The sequence below is a fragment of the Culex quinquefasciatus genome, chromosome 1 (genome assembly GCF_015732765.1).
Source record: "Culex quinquefasciatus strain JHB chromosome 1, VPISU_Cqui_1.0_pri_paternal, whole genome shotgun sequence".
Lineage (NCBI taxonomy): Eukaryota > Metazoa > Arthropoda > Insecta > Diptera > Culicidae > Culex > Culex quinquefasciatus.
Window position 1 is genome coordinate 32,735,505 of NC_051861.1, and position 24,073 is coordinate 32,759,577.

General features: G+C 35.4%; 1 pseudogene; it reads left to right on the forward strand.

Moving 5' to 3' along the window:
* The first annotated feature begins 12,432 nt into the window (after positions 1-12,432).
* On the forward strand, positions 12,433-13,846 carry LOC6047849 (annotated as a pseudogene).
* Positions 13,847-24,073: the final 10,227 nt, after the last annotated feature.

The window sequence follows — 24,073 nt, forward strand, 5'->3', positions numbered from 1 at the left end:
ATCTATCATGCTTAATTAAAAAGAAAAGTTGCTTTAGTCTGGATTTTTATGAATGTTTGGAATAAAATAAATATTAACTAGGGGAAATTCTCGTATGTTTGGCAGGTTAAGCACTCGCTCCTAATTCCATCCAACTTGCTGATTTTCACTATTTAAACAACTAATTTTGCAAAACTTTTGATAGAAACTTGCTTGCTCGCTTCTCATTGAGCTATTTACCGCTCGATTTCAGTTGAAAACGCTTTTAATAAGCTTTAATTGAATGTCAAAGTTCTGACCTGCCAACATTAGAGGCACGCTGGAATTAGATGCCGTTCCCCTAGGAGCTTTCATAACTAGATATTTTCCTTAAAATAAAATGAAAATATTTTTTTCCTGAAACTAAACTTTTCTATTTAATTCATTTCGATTTTAAGAAAATATTTTAAAGCGTATTTAAATTAAATCTTGAATGCTGTTTATACCGTAAAACGGGGTGACTTTGATAACCGGGGTGACTTTGATAGGTTTGCAATTTTTCCGCAAAATGAAGAGTACAATTAAAATACGTAAGGAATGGTTTAGAAACATACTGACCGTGGTAGAGAAGTGTTCAAAGTACCTCAAGAAGAACTTTTCATAAAATTTTGACAAGTTTAAAAAGTTAGTTAACTATAGTTATGAAAATGTTGATGAAAGTAATTATTTTAAACTTCTCAAAGTGTCTTGATTTTCTCAATGAACATGATTTTTAATCGGAAAACGGAATGCATTTTCGGATTCTTTGGAAAATTTTCCACTAGGAGAAGGTTAAAAAAATTTGTTAATAATAAATAATATGTGTTTTTGAAACACAATTAAAAAAAAATCTCCAAATTAAAAGGCAATTTCAGTTGAACAAATTTCATGTAAAATGTGAAAACTTGTGATTCGTGCTTCGAATTCAGTATAAAATGCAATAAAAATCGATAATTTTACAAACAAAACTAGTTTTATCAAATTTCAGGCAAAATTCCGACTTTTTAACAATTTTACCTAAAATTTATATGTATTTTGCTAAAAAGCTTATACACTTAGTTAACTAAATATAAACATTGATTTTTTTTCTTGAAAACTATATCAGCTACTTTAGTGATGGTACATTTAGCGTACAAATAAAGTTTGAACATCTTAAATATGATTTTAACAAGAAAAACTATGACTATCAAAGTCAACCCGGAATTAAAACTAAGAATTTTTAACGTAACTATTTTTCTAAACATTATTGAAAAAACTTTTTTCCGAAATAGTGCATGGACTTTGTGTAGTCTACCCCAGTACATGTTTTAAAAATAATACTCATGAGAAAAACCTTACCTGTTGGAAAATATTCTAAAAACAAATTGAAATCCTATCAAAGTCACCCCGGTTTACGGTATATCAAAATAGCTTTAATTCTTAAAGCATATTTATTCTGGATGCAATTAATTGCACTGCAATTCCATAATTTTGAATACATATGTTTTACTAAGTTGCTTGTTTTGTTGAGAGTATTTTTTACTTTCTGTACCATTTCAATAAATTGTTATACTGTTATTATTTACCTTAAACTTTGTGATATCATACTTTTTTCACACTTTTAAGTGAATTTCTGTTTTTTTATATATTATTAAATTGGTTTTAATGGTGTTACAGCACCTACACAAATTAAAATGTTTTCTGTTTGACCCAATGTCACCCCTCTAAAGGGTGAGTTTGAGTTAATTTTAAAACGATTTGCATTGATGAACGGTGTGATTATACTAGCCATATTTTGGGAAAATGTTGGTAAATTCAGGAGCATTCCCCAACAATATTTATTTCGATATAATTTGAAATGTTTTTATTGTGTTAAAATAACAACAGTAATATCGTTTTTTGACCAAAAGTCACCACCACTGACGGGTACATCATTTTTGGATAAAAATTTTTGAAATCTACACTTATTTTATTTTTTTTTAGATTTTTCACCTGGGAGGAAAAAGCCACGTGGCCATATAGGGGGTTGGCGTGAAACCACGAAAACCATGAGGGGGAGGGGGGAGGGGGGGGTCAAAAATTCTCCAAAAAAAGGCCACGTGGTTTATGCACGACCCCTTAGTGTAAAGTCAGTGTAGCCAGTGTTTCAATTTTTGAAAGAAAAACCTAACAAAAAACCTTTCTGTAAGGTTATTTTGGACGATATTTTTTTGTCACAGCCTGCTTGCACAAATCCATGCATGTTCCTTACGGGCCAACAAGGTAGGCTGAATGTGTGCGTTTGTTCAAAAGCAAACCATGAAATTTAATATTGTGCTCAACAAAAGAAGAACACAAGACAAAAACCAGAAGCACAAGTGTGTGAGGACACTCTTCACAGAAGGAAGTAGTTGAAGGTCAAGTTTTAATGGCTCGCGCGTCCCGTCGTCCTCATCATCCCTGCTCTGAAAGTGTCACTTGACATTAGAGAGCCGAGAGGCCCACACGACGAGGAACCTGATATGTTCGCACGTGTCACGAAAATCGGCACCGTGACGGGTTTGTTTGTTGGCACCGAAAATCGATTAACTGGACCGGCCTGGGCCTGGTCTCCAGTGACCAAATCCGGATTATTTTTGCGGTCAGCGAGTTTTCGCCGAACCGACAAATGAAAGGCATTTTCATGGAGATCAGAGCGACCAATTCGAGACCAAACTGGTCCTGATGTGTCCTGGCTGACCGGAGCCCAACAATGGGAATCTATCTACGATGCGAAAGCCGCTTGATTTTCATCTAAATACAACATTTTTTGGGCCGCCGTGTACAATATTTGAAGGACAGGGGACACGGGGCGTCCGGCGAGGGGGGATTCACCGGTAATCGGGTTCCAAAATGTGGTCGCCAGGAGGCATTCTATGGTCGCTTTTTCGACTAGTTTTTAGATCGGCTTTATCTGGGGCACAGTGGTCGAGAGTATTCACATAAAAAATATAAAGTTTCTAATTTTGTTTCTATAAAAGGTCAATAAAAAAAATATTTTCTGATCGAAGGGTGTCAAAGTCTTATAGTTCGATATTCAAAAATATTCCGACACGCAGAAAAATAAGGCATATTTGAATCAACAAAACGTTTTGTTAATTTTAAAATTAACATTTTTGTTGAATCAACGCTAAACGTCAAAGCAACTTTTTCAAAACAACAAAAGATTTTTGTGGAATTGAGAAAATCAAGGTTTGTTTCAACGCAAAATCGGCGTTGATTATATTCAACAAAAATTTTGTTGTATCAAACCTCGTACAGGCTGATTCTACAAAATATTTTTCTGAGTGGATGTACCATGAAAGTGTTCCCAGATTACCTGTGTTTCTTTGAACATCGATCAACTTGAACATCAGGTCTTAAAATTTCCATAGATCACGTTGAGTTCGTGAGATGGCAACCATCTCACCAACTCATCTATACAATGTTTAAGATCCATCAGGAAATTCCTTCAATTTAACGATGTTTACAGTTCAAAAATACCGATTGTTAATTTTATAAAAATTTATCGCGTCCGGAAAAAGTTAAATGAATTCCACTTGATCACAATATTTTATGACAGGGTTGCCAGATCTGGGAAAAGATAAATTCCAATGCACCGCAAAAGTTAATTTTTCGGCAAAAAAATCTTCAAAATTCGATTAAAATGGTTGAAAATTGCTAGAAATTGTTAAAAATTGTTGAAAATTGTTAATTTTTTTTTAAATTGTAAAAAATTGTTAAAATTTGTTGAAAATTGTTAAAAATTGTTAAAAATGGTTAAAAGTTGTTTCACAATATTTTATGACAGGGTTGCCAGATCTGGGAAAAGATAAATTCCAATGCACCGCAAAAGTTAATTTTTCGGCAAAAAAATCTTCAAAATTCGATTAAAATGGTTGAAAATTGCTAGAAATTGTTAAAAATTGTTGAAAATTGTTAATTTTTTTTTAAATTGTAAAAAATTGTTAAAATTTGTTGAAAATTGTTAAAAATTGTTAAAAATGGTTAAAAGTTGTTTAAAATTGTTAAAAATTGTAAAAAATTGTTTAAAATTGTTAAAAATGTTAAAAATTATTCAAATTATAAAAAAATCGTTAAAAATGTTAAAAATTAAAAAAACTATGCAAAAATCGTTAAAAATTGTTAAAAATTGTCAAAAATTGTAAAAAATGTTAAAAATTGTAAAAAATTGTAAAAAATGTTAACAATTGTTAAAAATTGTTAAAAATTGTTGAAAATTGTTAAAAATTGTTAAAAATTGTTAAAAATTGTTAAAAATTGTTAAAAATTGTTAAAAATTGTTAAAAATTGTTAAAAATTGTTAAAAATTGTTAAAAATTGTTAAAAATTGTTCAAAATTGTTGAAAATTGTTAAATATTGTTAAATTGTTAAAAAATTGTTGAAATTGTTAAACATTGCTTAAAAATTGTTTAAAATTGTTAAAAATTCTTAAAAATTCTTAAAAATTCTTAAAAATTCTTAAAAATTCTAAAAATTCTTAAAAATTCTTTTTTTATTTTTTTTTTATTTTTTTTATTTTTTTTTAAATTCCTAAAAATTGTTAAAAATTATAAAAATTGTTAAAAATTGTTAAATTTTAAAAATTTGTTAAAAATTGTTAAAAATTGTTAAAAATTGTTAAAAATTGTTAAAAATTGTTAAAAATTGTTAAAAATTGTTAAAAATTGTTAAAAATTGTTAAAAATTGTTAAAATTGTTAGAAATTGTTAAAAAATTGTTAAAAATTGTTAAAAATTGTTAAAAATTGTTAAAAATTGTTAAAAATCGTTAAAAATTGTTAAAAATTGTCAAAAATTGTAAAAAATGTTAACAATTGTTAAAAATTGTTAAAAATTGTTGAAAATTGTTAAAAATTGTTAAAAATTGTTAAAAATTGTTAAAAATTGTTAAAAATTGTTAAAAATTGTAAAAAATTGTTAAAAATTGTTAAAAATTGTTAAAAATTGTTAAAAATTGTTAAAAATTGTTCAAAATTGTTGAAAATTGTTAAATATTGTTAAATTGTTAAAAAATTGTTGAAATTGTTAAACATTGCTTAAAAATTGTTTAAAATTGTTAAAAATTCTTAAAAATTCTTAAAAATTCTTAAAAATTCTTAAAAATTCTAAAAATTCTTAAAAATTCTTTTTTTATTTTTTTTTATTTTTTTTATTTTTTTAAAAATTCCTAAAAATTGTTAAAAATTATAAAAATTGTTAAAAATTGTTAAATTTTAAAAATTTGTTAAAAATTGTTAAAAATTGTTAAAAATTGTTAAAAATTGTTAAAAATTGTTAAAAATTGTTAAAAATTGTTAAAAATTGTTAAAAATTGTTAAAAATTGTTAAAATTGTTAGAAATTGTTAAAAAATTGTTAAAAATTGTTAAAAATTGTTAAAAATTGTTAAAAATTGTTCAAAATTGTTCAAAATTGTTGAAAATTGTTAAATATGTCAAAAATTGTTGAAATTGTTAAAAATTGCAAAAAATTGTTTAAAATTGTTAAAAATTCTTAAAAATTCTTAAAAATTCTTAAAAATTCTTAAAAATTCTTAAAAATTCTTAAAAATACTTAAAAATTCTTAAAAATTCTTAAAAATTCTTAATTTTTTTTAAAATTCCTAAAAATTGTTTAAAATTTTAAAAATTGTTAAAAATTGTTAAATTTTCAAAATTTGTTAAAAATTGTTAAAAATTGTTAAAAATTGTTAAAAATTGTTAAAAATTGTTAAAAATTGTTAAAAATTGTTAAAAATTGTTAAAAAATGTTTAAAATCGTTAAAAAAATGTTAACAATTGTTAAAAATTGTTGAAAATTGTTAAAAATTGTTAAAAATTGTTAAAAATTGTTAAAAATTGTTAAAAATTGTTAAAAATTGTAAAAAATTGTAAAAAATTGTTAAAAATTGTTAAAAATTGTTAAAAATTGTTAAAAATTGTTAAAATTTTTTAAAAATTGTTAAAAATTGTTAAAATTTGTTAAAAATTGTTCAAAATTGTTCAAAATTGTTGAAAATTGTTAAATATTGTTAAATTTGTCAAAAATTGTTGAAATTGTTAAACATTGCTTAAAAATTGTTTAAAATTGTTGAAAATTCTTAAAAATTCTTAAAAATTCTTAAAAATTCTTAAAAATTCTTAAAAATTCTTAAAAATTCTTAAAAATTCTTAAAAATTCTTAAAAATTCTTAAAACTTCTTAAAAATTCTTAAAAAATCTTAAAAATTTTTAAACATTCTTAAAACTTCTTGAAAATTCTTAAAAATTCTTAAAAATTCTTTAAATTTTTAAAAAAGCCTTAAATTTTTTTAATTTTTTTTTTAAATTCTTAATTATTCTTAAAAATTCTTAAAAATTCTTAAAAATTCTTAAAAATTCTTGAAAATTCTTAAAAATTCTTAAAAATTCTTAAAAATTCTTAAAAATTCTTAAAAATTGTAAAAAAATTGTTAAAAATTGTAAAAATTGCAAAATTTTTTAAAAAATTACAAAAAATTGTAAAAAATTGTAAAAAATTGTAAAAAAATGTTAAAAAATGTAAATAATTGTATTTGTTTTTAAATGTAAAAAATTGTATATTTTTTTTAAATGTATAAAATTGTAAAAAATTGTCAAAAATTGTAAATTTTTTTTAAAAAATTGTAAAAAATTGTTAAAACCTGTAAAAAATGTAAAAAAATGTAAAAACTGTAAAAAAAGTTTTTTTTAAATTGTTAAAAATTCTTGAAAATTCAATAAATTTTTTAAAAATTCTTGAAAATACTTATTTTTTTTTAAATTGTTAAAAATTGTGTAAAAATTGTAAAAAATCGTTAAAATTGTTATTTTTTTTAATTGTCAAAGAAAATAAAAAAATGTTGAAAATTGTTAAAGATTGTTAATAAATGATATTGTTAAAAATTGTAAAAAATTATTCAAAAATTATTAAAAAATGTTAAAAATTGTTAAAAACAGTTGAACATTGTTTTAAAAAATTTGTAAGAAACATTTAAATTGTTGAAAATTGTAAAAAATTATTGATTTTTTTGAAATTGTAAAATTTGTAGGAATTGTTCAAAATTGTTAAAAGATGTCAAAAATTGTTAAAAAATAATATTTTTTAAATTGTTTAAAAAATTGTCAAAAATTATTAAAAATTATATTAACAATGTTAAAAATTGTTAAAAACAGTTGAACATTGTTTAAAAAAAATGTTAAAAATTGCTTATTCTTTTTTTTTTCAAGATTGTTGCAATTTGTCGAAAAATTGTAAAAAATGGCAAAAAACTGTATTTTTTTTAATTGATAAAAATTGTAAAACATTGTTTGAAATTGTTCAAAGTTATTTTAAACTGTTTAAATTGTTCAAAAATGTTCGAAGCTTCTCTAATAGTAGTTTATGCAACAAGTTGCAAAAAGAGGATTTTTTCAGCACGAGTCGTACATTTATCCAAGGTTCACCGAGTTGGATAAATACGAAGAGTGCTGATAAAATCAAGTCTTGCAACGAGTTCCATACAACATTTTTTTGCAATTCCAAAAAAACACACACTGAGTGAAATTTTATGTCAAATTTTCATGTATTTTGTCAATAAATCGTTTAAATCAATTTTTTTTGAAAAGTGTTACTTTTCGAAACAAGTGCTGAAAAGTTAAACTTTTCAGCACCCATTTGAGTGCTGAAAAGTAGAACTTTTCAGCATTTATTTTGAAAAGTGTTGCTATTCGATTCTGTTATTTTTGGCACAGAAAAGTAGGCTATTTCGTCGTTCAAGAATGACAGGAAAAGTAAGTAGTTTCACGACGGAATTGCAAAAATTATTTTAAACAACTTTTAATTGCTCTACAATCTTTTTGTCCATAATTTTCTCCAAACAGTCTATCTATCCAAAAGGGACAATCCACCCTCACCCTCCAATTTCACCCCCTCACCCTCGGGTCCTGGTCCAGTGCTTCCGAAAAGAGAGAGAGAGAAGATTTAGCACCCGATATCCTGCCTGCTGCTGCCAGCCAGAACGTGATTTCGGTGGCCAGGCAACACGCGAGATTGGGTGGTCAGTTTTTCCCCCCCCCCCCGGAACCTGTCACCGGCAGACTTTTGCCATTTCTCTCTCTCCAGGGCGTATTTTTTTTTCTCAGTGAGTGAGTTTGGTAGATTTAATATCGTACTGTCCTCTAGGTAAAGAACTGGATGGGACTGATGGTGGAATAGTCGACTTCCACTGGAACGGCTTTTATTAGTTGGACCATCGTCGAGTTTCAATATCGCTGACTTTCAATCACATATCGTTTACCGTGTAGCTGGGGACTTTTCCAAACGGACTTGAAGTTATTGAACAAAAGAGATTACTTTATTGTTATTGGCAAACAAAGCAGGTCAAACCAAGCTAATTTCTATGCATGAGAGCAGATGAATGGAGATTGTTTTTTTTTCTGTACATTTTATAGTTGATTTCGAAAAGAGAATTGGATATGGTATAATAAATGTTAAAATTCTCTTTCAAAATCCATCAATCATCAATTTAACAGTCGTTTTGAATTACTTAAACCTAAAAACTTAACTTAAAAAAATAAAAGAATAAAAGTGCAAACACATGAAAGCATTCCACCTCAACCCAAGTGAGCCAAATTCCATGAACGACGCCGTTTACCTTGGCAAGTGCTGCAGTGATGCCAGCAGATTTGCCAGGGTTGCCAGCCTTGCTTTTGTGTGCCACACCGTCACCACAGCCACATAAAAGTGCTTCCGTGGAGACACAAAGGCTTCTCTCGAGAGGGAGAGAGAGTGAGTAGAAAAAAAGTACTGGAAAAACAAGAAAAGCCATGCAAAAAATGCAATTTTCTCTTAAGCTAATTAAAACAATTGAGGAAATCCTGCACATTTGCACGCGAAAAAAAAGAGAAACACTTTGAGGTTAAAGGGGAGGGCTGCGATTGTGGTAAAATGGTCAAAAGTACTTATGTATTTCGTTTATTTGATTATCTAACCAACATTAATCCAGCAAAATTTGAAAATCTGAAAAACAAAACAAGACCAATATTGCAACACTTACGATACAGAAAAATTTGTAATAACATTTTTCAGTCTTTTCTGGTGACGAGGAAAACTTGCATTCCGCACAAAAATCCATACTAGCTTTAGGAAGTCAAGCCCAGGAAAATGTATTTCCTTCCCGTCGAAAAACCCTAACCTCACCGCTTTATTTTTGCTATAGCGATGCATACAAGTACTGCTGCTCAGCAGAGAACAAAAACACTGCAATTGGAGCACTACAAAAACCTCCTTTTGATGTCAAAAACAATGCACGCAGCACTTTTGTACGTTTCCGGTATTGTTTGATGAATGTGAAATATGTTTAAATTTTCGTTTTGTCATATTTGACAAAAATTCCAGTTTTGTTCTAGCTTTTTCCAAGCTTTTCGTCAAACTTAATAAAGTTGTTTGCTGACATTCACCTTGTCGGACCAAGTGTTTAATGAGAATTGAAGGCCGAAAACGTCCATCAACGGCAGCACAAAGCCCGAAAAAAAAACCTTCATTTGTAATCTAAATATTTTGAATCACAACATTATCGAAATAATATTGCTGGCCGTTTTTTTCATCGCTTCTCTTGTTCGTCTCATCTCCGAATGACCATATCTTCATGCGGTTTAAACGTTTTGCTGCTTTAATTTTATTATTTTTTCATTCGGCCTTTTCCGTCCATCATCTCTCTTCGCTGCTCTGTGTCGTCCACTGTCCATAATAGAGTTTTTCCCTTTCTTTTTCTCGTTTTCTCGCCAAGTTTGAGGTTTACTCGGGGCAGCATCCCTTTCGTGAGAGATTGGTCAGAACTTTGAAAACGGGCCAGCAAAATAAACTTCATTTCTGTGTGTGCTTTGTCCCTTTTTCGAATTCTGTCTTATTTTTAAGGTGGATATTTTGTCCCCCGTTGTATCAACTGGGAAATTTGTTATTTTTCAATATCGTTTGCTTTCACGCCAGTGGACGCAGGGGATTTGTCAAAATTTATTTATTTTCATTGGACAGTACATTTTCCATTTTGCCATTCACCTGCAGGAAGTGAAAGAAATTTTTGAGTTTTTTGTGTACATTTTTAAGAGTTTTTTTTTGTAAATTTATCAATTATAAATACTAAATGTACTTAATTTTCCAGATTACCACATTTTTCAAAGTTTTATTTTTTGTTCTACAATGCATTAAGTTATGTGAAAGATATTTGTTCCAAATGATTAAACTGGCATCGCTGCATTCACTGTTGACATGAAACTAGCAGCACAGCAAATGTCGAAGTTGTGTTGATTAGTCGAGCGCATGAAAACACACTGATTTCATGCAAAAAATGGCTGGACTCATTTATTTTGATCTCTCTGATAAGGAAAATTCCGTTCATTGATTTCTTTATATATCGTGTTAGTTTTCAAAAGGTCCAGTTGTAAACAAAGCCATTTTTTTGATCGGTTCTCGATCAATTTACGAATAATCAAAATAAAAAATGCTTGGAATTATTCATTTGCGCGTCCTCTTTACTGAAAAACAATGGAAATCTGATTTGATTCAGAGAAATAAAAATCAAATAAGTTTCATCGTGTGCGATGGTTGTTACGACATGTTGCAAACTAATCAGAGATATGTAGAATAGTTTCAAAAGGGGGTTATGATTATATTTAAAAAAAATGATATTTAAAATACACTCAACCCCCAGTGGTTTTTTTTTTTTTTTTTTTTTTTTGAGCCTTGATACCACTGCGACCAATTAGAGGAATATTGTGGTGTACCCCCAGTGGTTGGTCACTTTTTCGTTTGACACTTTTTTAGTTTGTACCCCGTTGGTTGGTCAAAGTCAAACTAAAAAGTGACGAACTGTCACTTTTTACACGGCGCTCATGCACACTATCAAAATAAACGTTTGGTAGTGTGTGTGAACTCCGTGTAAAAGGGGTGTCAAACTAAAAAGTAACCCCGTTTGTTTGACAAAAGTTGGTTTCAAACCATCGGGGTTTGAGTTTACAAATCATTTTTAAAATGAAAACTAAATTTGAAATCGAAAATAAACTTTATGTTTATTTCAATAAAATGCACCGCCTTCAAGACAGGTAGAAATAACTGCTAGGAAAAAAGTGTTCTTGTATGCCCATTTATGAATAACAAAATCCAAAAAACTGAGGTTATTCTCAAGAATTTCCAATGTTTCTAATGAAATCTTAGTGAAATCAATCTCTCGAATAATAATATTTTCATAGTTTCACAACCAGGAACAATAATTGGAAACGACTAGTAAAATACAAATTTTGCCCCCTTTTCAAATGTCATGTTTGAAGAAGAAAATTTGAAAATCATATTTGTTCGAAAGACTGGAAAATTTCAAAAAAATCCTAACTTTTTCACATTGGAAATCGAATCTTAAGTTGCGTATTTTAATTACAAATAAAGGTACCCTAATGTGGATAGGTCATTGCTGAAATTTTTAAGTTATCGCAGTTTTAGTGACGCGTCGAAAAACTCTGTTTTTATTTTCCAAAAATCATACCTCGGAAACATACGGTTCGACATCGCCATTTTTTTTAAATGTTATGTGAAATATTCCGAGGAATCCGATAAAAATATTTTCAGACTTATGCTCTTTGGTAAAGACACGTTCAAAACGTTATTTTAAGTTTTCATACGACTTTTTCAAATGTTAAGCTAGATTTTTAAAACTTCTTTCTAAAACAAAAACAATGACTTTTATACCCCACCGTTTGACATGGAGGACTTTTTAAACCCGCCAAACAAATCATAGCAATCTGGTTGTTGCTGGGGAAAATTCTGAAAGGTCCTTGTCATAACATTTCTGTTTTCAGCTGAAAAGGAAGTGATTTTCTCCAGGATTTTTCAGAGTTTCAGATTTAGGGGGAGAGGGGGTAATATGCACCCCCGGGGCAAAATGCACCCCCTGCATTTCTCGGCATTTGGAAGAATTTTCCGGGTAAAAAATCATAGAAATTGTAAGCTTAACACTGCTAAACCATGCTAGAAAAATTTGAGCATCGTGGTTTAAAAACAGCTTAAGTTATTTGCAAAACGTTAAATTGTTGTGTTTTCATCTAATTTTCATTGAACTTTCATTATGATTTTTGCACAGTATAAAAAGCATTTATTGTTATTGTAAGTGTTGAGCGAGGGGGATGACACTTCGCGATTTGGTTAAAATCGCACCAAATCGCATCAAATTCCACCTTATTCGCTCATCGCCCCTTCATCGTGGTTGTTTTTTGCTCATCGCGGCAAATCGCGCCAGATCGCGCCCATCGTGCTCATCGTGGTCAGATCGTGCTCGAATGAAAATTTTTGTTCAAGCAGTCAGGGTTGCCATGAAATATTCTTTCTTGCAGTTTTCTGTGAAACTAGCCGCACTGTAAAATGTTTATTTTGATGTATTCGAGCAGTCAAAAATAAAAATAAACAACGAATGTGGATTCGGATTCGAGTGAAAATGAAGAGTCTGTTGATTTTTGCCCTGCTGGTTCTGCTTACCGTGGACGGTGGTTCCCGGTTGATGGCCCACTCCGCCGCGGAGGATGAGTTGAACGTGGAGGTTGAAGGAGAGGACGCGTCGTTGACGGGCCAGGCTGAGGAAACGGACGATTAGCCGGAAACGACGAACTCTCGCGACGCTGATACGTTCCTGTTGTTTACCAGTCCGCTGCACTCGGTTGAATCTGATTCGCAGTTCGAGCTTCCGGCCGGCTACCCATTTGAGTTCCTGGTCGGATTCGACAACAAAGGAAGCAATGATTTCATCATGGAAACCGTCCAGGCTTTGTTTCGCTATCCGATGGACTTCAACTACTTACTCCAAAACTTCTGGGCCATCGCGAACAACCGCGAAATCAAGCTTGGCCACGAGGCGACATTTCGTACTCGTTTCCGTCAGAATCATTCGCCGGACGTCCGTTCGGGCTTAACATTGCGTTGAACTACCGCGACGCCAGCGGATACCGTCTCGATCATCAAGGTCGACGAAGGCCTGGACGGCGAAACGTTCTTCCTGTACGTGTTCCTGGCCGCAGTCGTCGTGCAGCTGCTCTTCCTCGGCCAGCGGTTCCTTGGTTCGTAAGGCGGTGTTTGACCCGGCAAAGAACCGGTACGATCATCACCAGGCGAGTTTTCAGGAGACGCTGAACTCGCTGAGGCCGGAGGTTAAGGTAAAGCGGGAGATTCGGTTGAGTTCAACTGGGTTGATACCTGCTTTGGGGAGGAAGTGATTCGGAAGATTTTGGAGTGGAACTCGATTGCGAATCCGGAGGAGGAGTCGGTTCGTGGGGTTTATCGCAAGTTGTACGACACGTTGATCGCTGAGTTGGATGGAATTGATAACGGCGTTCCGATGTTTTAGGGTGTGCCCAAGTACACGAGTACCCGCGTGAGGCACTTCAATCCGGCTTGGAATGCGACGGCGGACGACGTCGAAGACGTGGCCAAGCGCTTTGAAAAGGCCAAAGCTTACGTCGCCGCGGAGTTCATCAACAAGGTGCTTTACTACGCGAACCGTTGGTGGTCGGCACGGGCCATCGTGGAAAAGGCCGTCCAGAATCGAGTCGAGGTGTACTTTTGCCCCAGTAAGGAGCACCTGTACGAGCTGGAGAACGAGCACGGAATCGGCGGGCTGCCCAAGTACGTCATCTACTTCAAAAGGCCGAACGATTGGCGCGTGATCTGCGTCCCGCTGAAAATGGCCAGCTTTGTGTGCCGCAAGTAGCATGGCAAGCGAGACAATAAGCTGGAGGAGGTCTCTGGCACCGAGGGAGCGAACTTTTGCCACCAGACGGGCTTCAACGTGGGAAACAGGACGCGTGAGGGTTGCGCTGCAGATTTCCGTGGTCAGTCTGGAGGAGAAGGAGGAGTGAGGGATATTGAAAAACAACGACAAGCGCAAGCAATCGCCGACGATGCCCAAGAAATCGGAACCACCAACCCCATGGACGTCTTCGTAGTGGATTGCCGCGGAGACGCTCAACAAAATCCAAAACTCCTTTAAACGGTGACAAAATGTCCCACAAGCAGAGCCCCCGGCAGCGGAGAGCGAAGCGGGCCATCAGAGACGACTAAAGCCGACCTGGCCCTCCAGAGTGGCGTCCTCGTGATAGCACGGGATCACGGACCGCAATATTTATTGAAAATAAATAATAATAACAAGTTGACTTAATAAATACACGAATTTAAAAGGAATCGCACAGATATTATTTCACGTTGAAGCCGACCTTCTTGCCGATGTTAGCGATTTATTCCATCCCGACGGTGCACAGTATTCGGGCGTTGCTATTCATGATGATTCCCTCGTCGGAAGTGATCTGAACATGAAATGAATCAGGTTGAAGTCATGGTATAGATTTGCGCCAGGATGTTACAGGTAAGACCTACCATCTCGTTCAGAATGGCATACAAGACGGCCATCTTGTCGACATCCGGTCGATGGTGAACGCGTTCGGTCCCATTTAAGTCCATCTTCTACGACTGGAGGAGCTTCTTCTGTTTGCAATGATTTTTCATAAACAGTCGTTTGTCCTCTTTGGTAAGTAAGCCTTGGGAAATGAGTTGAGTGCCAAATTTGACCCAGATTTCGCGGCACCTTTCGGGGAATGCTTTGAGGTAGTGGAGAAGGTCGCAGGAGAAGCTCTGGAAGACTGCCTCCGTGTAGACGGTGTTGCCGCGCTGCGTGAGCCTGAACCTGAACAACCTGATACCTCAAGTTTCTACTGAATGCGCGGCTGCTGCTCCAAACTGGTGTCTTCCTGGATGGTCAAACCTTTCCTGTGGTATCAAACCGATTCCACTGGGTCGGCAACGGCAATTCTTGGCCGATCACTTGTACTTGTACTTGTACCTCGGCGATTCACTCAAACCTCTCGTAGATGGTTTCCCGCGAGCCGTCCGCCACCTCCGACGAACCATCCTCTCGAGCGACTCCGCAGCTGAAGCTTGTCCGAGATCTGATAGTTCGGGTCAAATGTATCAGATGGCCAGCCGCGGCCGCTGCCTGCCGAAAATCACACTCTTCGGCGTCGGCCCGGTCGTCTTCGATTGGCGACGACTTCCCTGACGTCACCAGCTGGTTCTGGTTGCCGGACCATCGTGTCTTGCAGAACGAGTTCATGCCGATTAGGTTTACGTACGCGTACGCATACAGCTGAGATTACCCGCTATTTCCTGATGATTTTTAAAGAGTCGTTTTTAGATTTAGCAAGATAATTACTCTGTTAACTTGCTTACCTGCAGGGCAATCGGGATGTCGTCCGGCGCCACCACCAAAACGTCCCCCGGGTTGAGCGTCCCGAGCGACTAGTTCAGATAGGGTAGATTTCGCCGATGCACTTCGACATGGTTTCGTTCTCCGACTCGTTCTTCATGTCGTGCGCTCCAGCCTTGTGCTGAATGATATTGGACACGTGCTGGTGCAAAAAACTGGACAAACTCGCGTGGGTGTGGGCAGTAGGTCCGACCAGAATTCGTGCATGACCTCGCAGAAGATTCGCAACAGATCGACCATTTCGGCGTCTGAAAAGTGTGCAAACAAGAAGAGCGAGAATGTTAATTACGACAGTCAAGTGGTGCCGGGCTCGCAGCGACAGAGCATGTGTGAGTCCTCAATGTTGGGCAGTCCTTTACCACTGGGCGGTGGCAATGACTGAGCGTTGGGGACCTGAGAGGGTTCATCATGAACTGTTGCGCGATCCTCTGCAGGCCATTTTGGTTGCAAAGCATCTTCAGGGCCAGGTGGTTGGGCAGGTTCTCGTGCTCGGAATTGATGCTGCTGCTATTTCCACTAGCCGTGGCCACCGTTACAGCTGCTCCAAGCGGTACAGTCGAACCACTTCTGTTGTTGATACTGGTTGTGTTGCCTCCACCTCCGCCACTCGAGCTCGTGCTGCTTCTGGCCGGGCTGCTTCTGGCCGGGCTGCTTCTTTCCGAGATAACACTGCTAGTTCCATCGGAAACCTTCTGCTCTGGTACCTCGTGGGGCACTGCTCGTGGCCGCCGGCGTGGATGCAAAACCACCGATACTACCGGCCGGCTCGAGCGATTGTGCGTCCAGCTAACTGATTAGGTGGTTCGTAGTCTGGATGACGTTCGCCGACACTGATGTGACGACGTAGGAACCATATTGTGTTGGTCGCTGTCGCCACCTTAGGCTTGGATTTGGTACTGGTCTGGGACATGGATGCTTCTGCGAACACCATAACCTGGGGGAAGGAGGCATGGAAGGCAGGGGATCGGGTTGGATTTGGGCTCGAAGACTGCGATTTCCGCGACGACTTCCGGCACAGGAACCTCATCTGGGGCGTCGACATGGGATGTCGTTCGGCTGGCGAATCGACAGCGGCGACCTCCTCGCCATGCACAGGGGTCATTCCGGCTTGGTCTTCTTCGGCGGCGGTCGTTGTGGCGGCAGTTTCGGTTGTCTCCAAGCTGCTCCAAGCGGTATAGCCGGACCACTTCTGTTGTTGCTACTGTTCGTTGTCGTGGTGTTGCCTCCACCTTTACCACTCGAGCTCGAGCTGCTTCTGGCCTGGCTGCTACTTCCATCGGAAACCTTCTGCTCTGGCACCTCGTGGCACTGCTCGTGGCCGTACTGGTTGCGGTCGTGGCCGCCGGCGTAAATGCAAAACCATCGACAGAAGCTGGCGAATTGACAGCGGTGATTTCCTCGCCTTTCACAGAGTTATTCCGGCTTGGAATTCTCTTCGGCGAAAATTCTCGCAGCCGCCGTCCTTCTCCCTTATGGCGGGCTTCCGGTCTCGTTCTTGATGAACGAGAAACTTTGGACGGACCAGGTTTTTATAATCCAGTAGAAAATTTATCCTCCAACAGCCACTTTTTCCACGTGTTTTGTATTTTGTTTTGATTTTCTCTTCCACTGCTCGAATCTAATTTCAGCAAGACCTGTCATTTGGTTGCTGTCAAACTGATTCGAGCAGTGTAAAGCTCACATCGCGCGATTTTTCTACATCGCGCTCACATCGCGATGAAATCGTGCCAGATCGCGGTCATTCTTGGCAATCGTGGCAGATCGCGTTCATCGAAGGTCATCGCAGTTGAATCGCAAGCTCATCTCGGGAGTGTCATCCCCCTCGGTGTTGAGACATATTTGTTTTGCCATAATCTTCATTATTCTGTAGATAGATGAGTTCAAAAGTATCAAAAAATGCATTTTTAATTAAATTTTCTGCAAAAAGCGTGGTCGGGGCAAAATGCACCGCTGTGAAGCTCCTTTGTAAAAACAGCGGTGTCATCTAGTGGTGACTAGTGAAAACTGCTTTTACCCGGTGCATTTTTCCTCATGTTGTGGTGCATTTTGCCCCGTTGTTGTAGTGCATTTTGCAACAATGTTGCGGTGCATATTGCCCCGCATGGTTGTTTGAAATGAATCAAAAATATTTTTAGAAATCTGCTATTTTTAAACAATGTTGAGGTTTTCAAAGACTTTTTTCACTTGGATGACGTTAAGTAATATTTATTTATGAACATCTAACGAAATTCTTTCACAGAAATGTTGTTATGGATGAGAAATCACAGTTTTCCCTTAGGGGGTGCATATTACCCCCTGTCCCCCTAATAGTTATAAATCTCGTTTCTTGCCAAAACTATTTTAAATTGATTCCAACCTTGTTCTTGCATGATCTTGTTGCTCGATTGGAACCCCGATTTGACAGTTCGATTGGAACCCTGAGAGTGACATTTCGCCTCTCCATATAGAGCTTTATGACGTTTCGCGTACACACACTAGCGCACCATTTGATTTTGCTGGGCGGACAAAATTTAACCTCAATCTTTTTCGTGTACGTACACGCAATACATGCGCACGTAGATAACTCTATAGAGCTTTATGACGTTTCGCGTACGCACACTAGCGCACCATTTGATTTTGCTTCCTGACAAAATTTAACCTCACTTTATTTTCGTGTACGTACACGCAATACATACGCACGTAGATTACTCTATAGGCTCTCTATTTAAAAGTCATTGTTTATGTTTTTGACATTAGTTTACATGAAGAATAGCCAAACACCGACCGTCGGTGAGCCAAACTAATCACCTTGCTTTTGCATCTAACAGCTAAAATCGGATGAATTGACGCGGAGATATGCTTTTTTGAACGAACTTTTTTTTCGTTCTAGGCTCTTTTTAAATGGAATTGCTGTTTGACTACTTTTACAATCAGATTGTTTCAGTATTATAAAGGGTCATTTTTTTATTTTTTTTTTTTCTACATTAAGAACGGTTGTCAACAGAATTTTGAATAAATTGTGTAACATTTATTTATGCATTTCTAATCAAAAGGGCCTCTTATAAATGCTGAATTTTTTTACCAATGTGATAAGAAAATGACGTTAACCTTCAGGATTTTTTTTTTGTAGATTCATAGATATTTTGCTAATTTTTTACATTAGCATAATTGTACTTATGTATTAAACCGTTTTCATTTAACATTCACAGATTAAATATTTTCAAAACTAATTAATTAGAAATCAAGTAAAAAACCTTTTTTGCCCGACGATTACTTGTTTGGCAATATCTTGAAAACTACTGAACGAATTCTCTGTATTTAAAAAATATGAATAATCAAAACTATTCAAATTTAATTCACACAAACAATAATTACCCCATACAAGGTTCGACAACCAAATTAACGCACAAATTGGCATTTTGATGTGCACTTAACGATCCATTTGATTGTTAGACTACCCCACAAATTTGTAAGACCGGTTGTATGGCAAAGAAAAGTAAAGAAAAAACCCAAATCCTGCGCGTCAAAACGAACCAGCCCCCGGGGAGTGGTCCCTTAATTTCTTCCGTCGCCGTCAAAGAAAGCCCTCCCGCGGCGGGCGCGTTCTAGAGTTGGCAGAGTGGGGTGCGTTCTTGAAATCGAGCAAGACGCGCCGCAGAATCGATTCCAGCGTGAAGATTTTTCCGGGGACATCCCACTGGGCAGTCACACGACATTTGCTGCCCTCTTCCAGCTGAGACTGCAGGTCTATTCTTCGCGATTTCTTCGACAAATGAGGGTTTGAGCGGAACAATGCACTCGGCGAACGGACCCCCCGAGGCTGGGCTTGGCGCTTCCGATTTTGGGCGCTGGAGGCGATCGGTTCTAGGTTTCTGTATGTGTCCCTAGGCGTTTTCTCAAGAATTACAAGAAGTCTTTTGAGACACGGAGAGACCACCGACGGTGGACAGATATGTTTATACATCAGTTTTATGGTGGTCAGGGAGAACAATGAAGTAATTGTATTGTTACACAATACGCGGGACCACTTTTCGACGGGGTTCGACAAATTGTTCAATTGTTGGCGCTAAATGGTTGATGAGAAAATTCTGAGTTTCAGAGATGTTTAGTGGATTGATTTGATTTGATTGGATTGTTCCGGATTGATTTAACCGTCAATTAAATGTCTAGTTTTATTTATTTCAATTAGGATACACTTTGAGCTGATAAATACACTCAAACCCCGTTGGTTTGACACCAACTGTTGTCAAACGAACGGGGTCACTTTTTAGTTTGACACCCCTCTTACACGGAGTTCACACACACTACCAAACGTTTGTTTTGATAGTGCGCGTGAGCGCCGTGTAAAAAGTGACAGTTCGTCACTTTTTAGTTTGACTTTGACCAACCAACGGGGTACAAACTAAAAAAGTGTCAAACGAAAAAGTGACCAACCACTGGGGGTTGAGTGTAGTAATCAATCTTATTTGTGAAAAAAATATTTTGGGGGAGAGTGGGGAGACTTGATCCCCTTTTTTTGTATCGCACATAATTCTGTCAATTTCTCACAAAGCTATGAACTTTTTGCATGAATTCAAAGCTTAAACATTCAACTATGTTTGGCTGATAAGGGTATTTCATAAGACAAACTCTTAGAATCATACCACGCGTTTAAAAAAAATATTTTAAACCGGCATTTTCAAAATCTTGGGGGTAATTGATCCCCCTTTCAACATTTTTAAGAAATCTTATGCAAAATGTTTCTTATTCATCCAAACTGTTAATTTTCTATAAGTCACAGCAATTTCACATTAAACCTGTGCGTTTATGTTCAAAATATAACAAGTTTAGCATGCAAAATATTTAAAAACTTGAAATTTTCTTTTTTAGACCAAAATTGGGTACTAAAGCCCTATGCCAATTTTTATGTACAACTGTAAAAAACACAATTAAAACCATTTCTGATCACTTTTTTTCATTTTAATGCAAAAAAAAATTGACAAGACAACATTTTTTCGATGGATCAACTATGGTCCCCTTGGAACGAGCTGTCAAGTAGGAGCTTTTCTGTCAAGAAGGACCGCGAGGTTAATTTTTCAAAATTGATTTAAAAATCCATTTTAAACTCTTTGTGGTCGTACAAAGGGTCATTGTACTCAGAAAAATAAGCTTTATCGCTGTGAACAATAATATCAGCAATCTAAGCTTCATTTTAGGACCCAATTGAGCATGTTTACAAAAAATGGTTCAAACTGCAATAAGTTATGTACAACTATACTAAATCTAATCTAATCTAATCTAATCTAATCTAATCTAATCTAATCTAATCTAATCTAATCTAACACAAACGCAGCCAGTCCGATGAAAGCATGCTGGAAAGTCTTGTGATTAGATAACGCCCCAAACACTTTTCTTGTCAATATTAATAATTGCATTACATTCGACAACACCCGAAAATGTAATACAAAAATTATGTACAACTATACTAAAGGAAACTATGTACGAAACCCCAGCCCAATTATTTAATCTTGAGGCTGATTCGAGTGACTGTAAAAATGCAGGGATCAAGTCTCCCTAAACGCACTTTTTTAAACAATTGATTGTAAAAATAGTATGACGATAAATTTAACGTCAAATGCGTAAGGGTTTTGGAGTTGATATATTTATCAAACAATTCATGTATAAAACATATTTTTTTAAATAATTTTTGAGTGTTTTCAATACTTATCAAAACAAAGAAAAAAGATCTCTTGGAAGTTTTTTGCTTTTTAGAAAAATGTGTGTAACTCAATCTAAACATTTTTTTTTCTTTGTTTTCTACAATAAGTTTTCGTCAATTTCGCACAACTTTCTAGAACAAAGCTAATTGTTTTACCCACATGCTGACGAGATACAGGCTTGGGATCAAGTCTCCTCACTCTCCCCTACCGACATATTCTAAATGAAACAAATCGACGTCGTCGTGCTATCTTGTCGCACACGCCATTTCGACGTTCCGAGAAAAACGCGTTTTAATGTTTGACCTTGAATAAACAAAAACGAAAGCACGCAATGTTAACAATAACAAACACGTTTTGTTTGGCTGACCATTCTGTGCATTGTCCCGAAGTTTGGTTAAAGTTGGTTGCTGGAGTGCCGAGTTATAATTACAAAGATTTACGGTAGTCTAACTTGAACGTGCGTCAAACGCGTTCTGACCTGAAATTCCTTTGGCCAGTATCAATTTTCATGGATTGACAAGATAGCACGACAAGATTGAAACTACGTTCATAAGTAAAGTGACAAAAATGCACGGAGTTTTTTTCGGATTTCGTTGGATATCTCAGGATTGAAACCGAATTTTGGGGATCTGTGAAGGTCAAAAGGTGCGGCATTGTGAGCAGCACAAAATGGCGTTTTTAACTCAATTTGGCCCAAAATGCACGTACGACAAGTTAGCACGAAGGCGACGAAATGAGATGATGATTTTTGATCCAGACTCAAATTTGGAAAACATGTGGTATTTCAGTTTTTTGTGGTATTTCAAAGATTATAAGTTCCTATCCAAATTTTTAAGCCAAGATGGCGTTAATTGGCGTTTTTGTAATGTTGGTACCACTGCATAATGTTGGTTGTCATTTAAAATAAATGGATTATGGAATTACAATCCAAAGATCGTCAATTCGAATCCCGCGGTGGGTTGAAGCTAAGGTGAAAAATGAGGTTTGCAATTACCTCACTAATTAGACCTTCGGACACTTATGGTACGTTCGTTTGATGGCTAGTTCCACACTGAGTGCCGCACTCAGAGCTGTCAAAGTGTTTCTTTGAAGAAACTCGCGCTAGTTCCGCACGAGTTTCGCCGCCATCTTGGAACTGAAACTCTAGTACCGCACTCGATATTTTTTCAGTTTCATGCGAGTTCCAAGCACACTTACAGATGACGTTCGATTGAACCAAAACTGACACCGACGAGTGCGTACCATTAGTTTCGAGTAAGAATCTCGCAATCGAGAATGCCAACGTTTTTGAAAGTAAATTTTATAAGTATTTAATAAAAAGTCAGTAGTTTAAAAAGCCCATTTTTAATGTTAACATAAATCACAAACAAATACCTAACTGCCTAAAACAAATTCCATAATTTTTAACAAAAATAAAAAAAAGAAAAAAAAAATCAGGCCAACAGCCGTGGTGCGGAAAACAAGAGCCTTTTCAGGAGAAACCCCTGCTGCTGGCTGTTGGCGAATGCTTGCGCAGCACACCATAAAAGCAGCAACAGCAAAAGAAAGGAATCTCCTTGAAAAACAAAATCTCAAGTGGCCACTTATGATCGAACAATCAATGAAGGAAAAACAATTGATGAGGGAGAGAGGAACAGAGAGCGTATGTGCTGCTGCCGTTTTTTTTTTGTATGTGCTTCTTGGTATTTTTTTCTTTTCTTTTTTTGTATGTGATGTATGATTTAGGGAAAACCGTTCAGATTAGAAAAAAAATTTATTGGATGCAAAGGTTAATTTGTGAATTATTTATATGACCTGATATAAAGATTCATTTTTGAGATATTTTTATAAAAATATTTTTTTTTTCAAATTTGTTATTTAAGAAAAAATAAAAAATAAATAAGTAGATTGAGCATAAGTATAACTAAATAATTCACAACGCAAGAATAAAAATCTTCAAAAAGATAAACAATTATAATGTAATTTCTTGATAAATAAATCAAAATAGATGTCAACCCACCACAAAAAAAAATGATTTTTTTTTAATTTGGAAATGTATTTTCTGTGACCAGTCAAAAACAAGTTTAAATATTAAAATATTGTTGACACCATTGCATTATAAAAAGCTCAATTATGATATAAAATAGTAAAATAATCAGTTCCAGCTATTAACATGTTTTCATGACCTAATTACAAATCGTTACGAATATTCTCAATATGATAAAGCTGAATATCTATCCATCTGAACGACGGGCGATAATTGCATGAAACATTTTAACAAATCTTTTTTTTTAAACGTTTTTTAATCCACCATTAGGTGGGTGGTGCCTTCCTCACATTTACAAAGTAATAATGAAAATAAGTTTATGAAAAAAATATATATCTGATATAGACTTTTCCAGAAAACATGCAAACTCTCATTTGAAGCAATGTGGCAACCGGGTGTTTCGCATCTGCCGCAACTCTCGCACGTAAACAAAAAGACCCGGCCTTTTGAGGTTAGGCAAAAAATCACCCCTACAAAAATCTTTTTCTTGGCATAACTTTTTAAATACTTTACTAAACAAAATAAAATTTAATAGGGTCTTAGGGGACCCCAAAACGAACAGAATAAGGCGGATCCGGCTAAAATCGGTTCAGCCAGTTCTGAGATAATCGTGTGGAAAAAATCGTGTCTACACACATCCCCACAGACATTTGTTCAGAATTTGATTCTGTGTCGATAGGTATACGTGAAGGTATATCTAGGAGGTGTATTTAAGAAGTTCATTTTTCGAGTGATTTTATAGCCTTGCCTCAGTGAGGTGAGGAAGGCAAAAAAGATCCTATTAACAAAAAAAAAACAAGAGCTTATAGGACCTTTAAAAAACAAACTCTAGAAATTGCCATTATTTCTGCTCTTGGTAGGAATAGACTGGTCGATATTTTCAAAAAAAAAATACTTTTACACTTTAAATTATATTTATTGTAAAGAGTAAATGAGCAATTCTCTGAGATTTCGTTCATTCGATTTTTTTTTGTATTTTTATATAATTCGACTGAAACTTTTTTAGTGCCTTCGGTATGCCCAAAGAAGCCGAGCTCCTGTGGTCTATTGGTTACAGGTTTCGTTTGATAAACGGAAGGTCGTGGTTTGAAACCCACATGGCTTGGCACCACCTTTCCTCGTA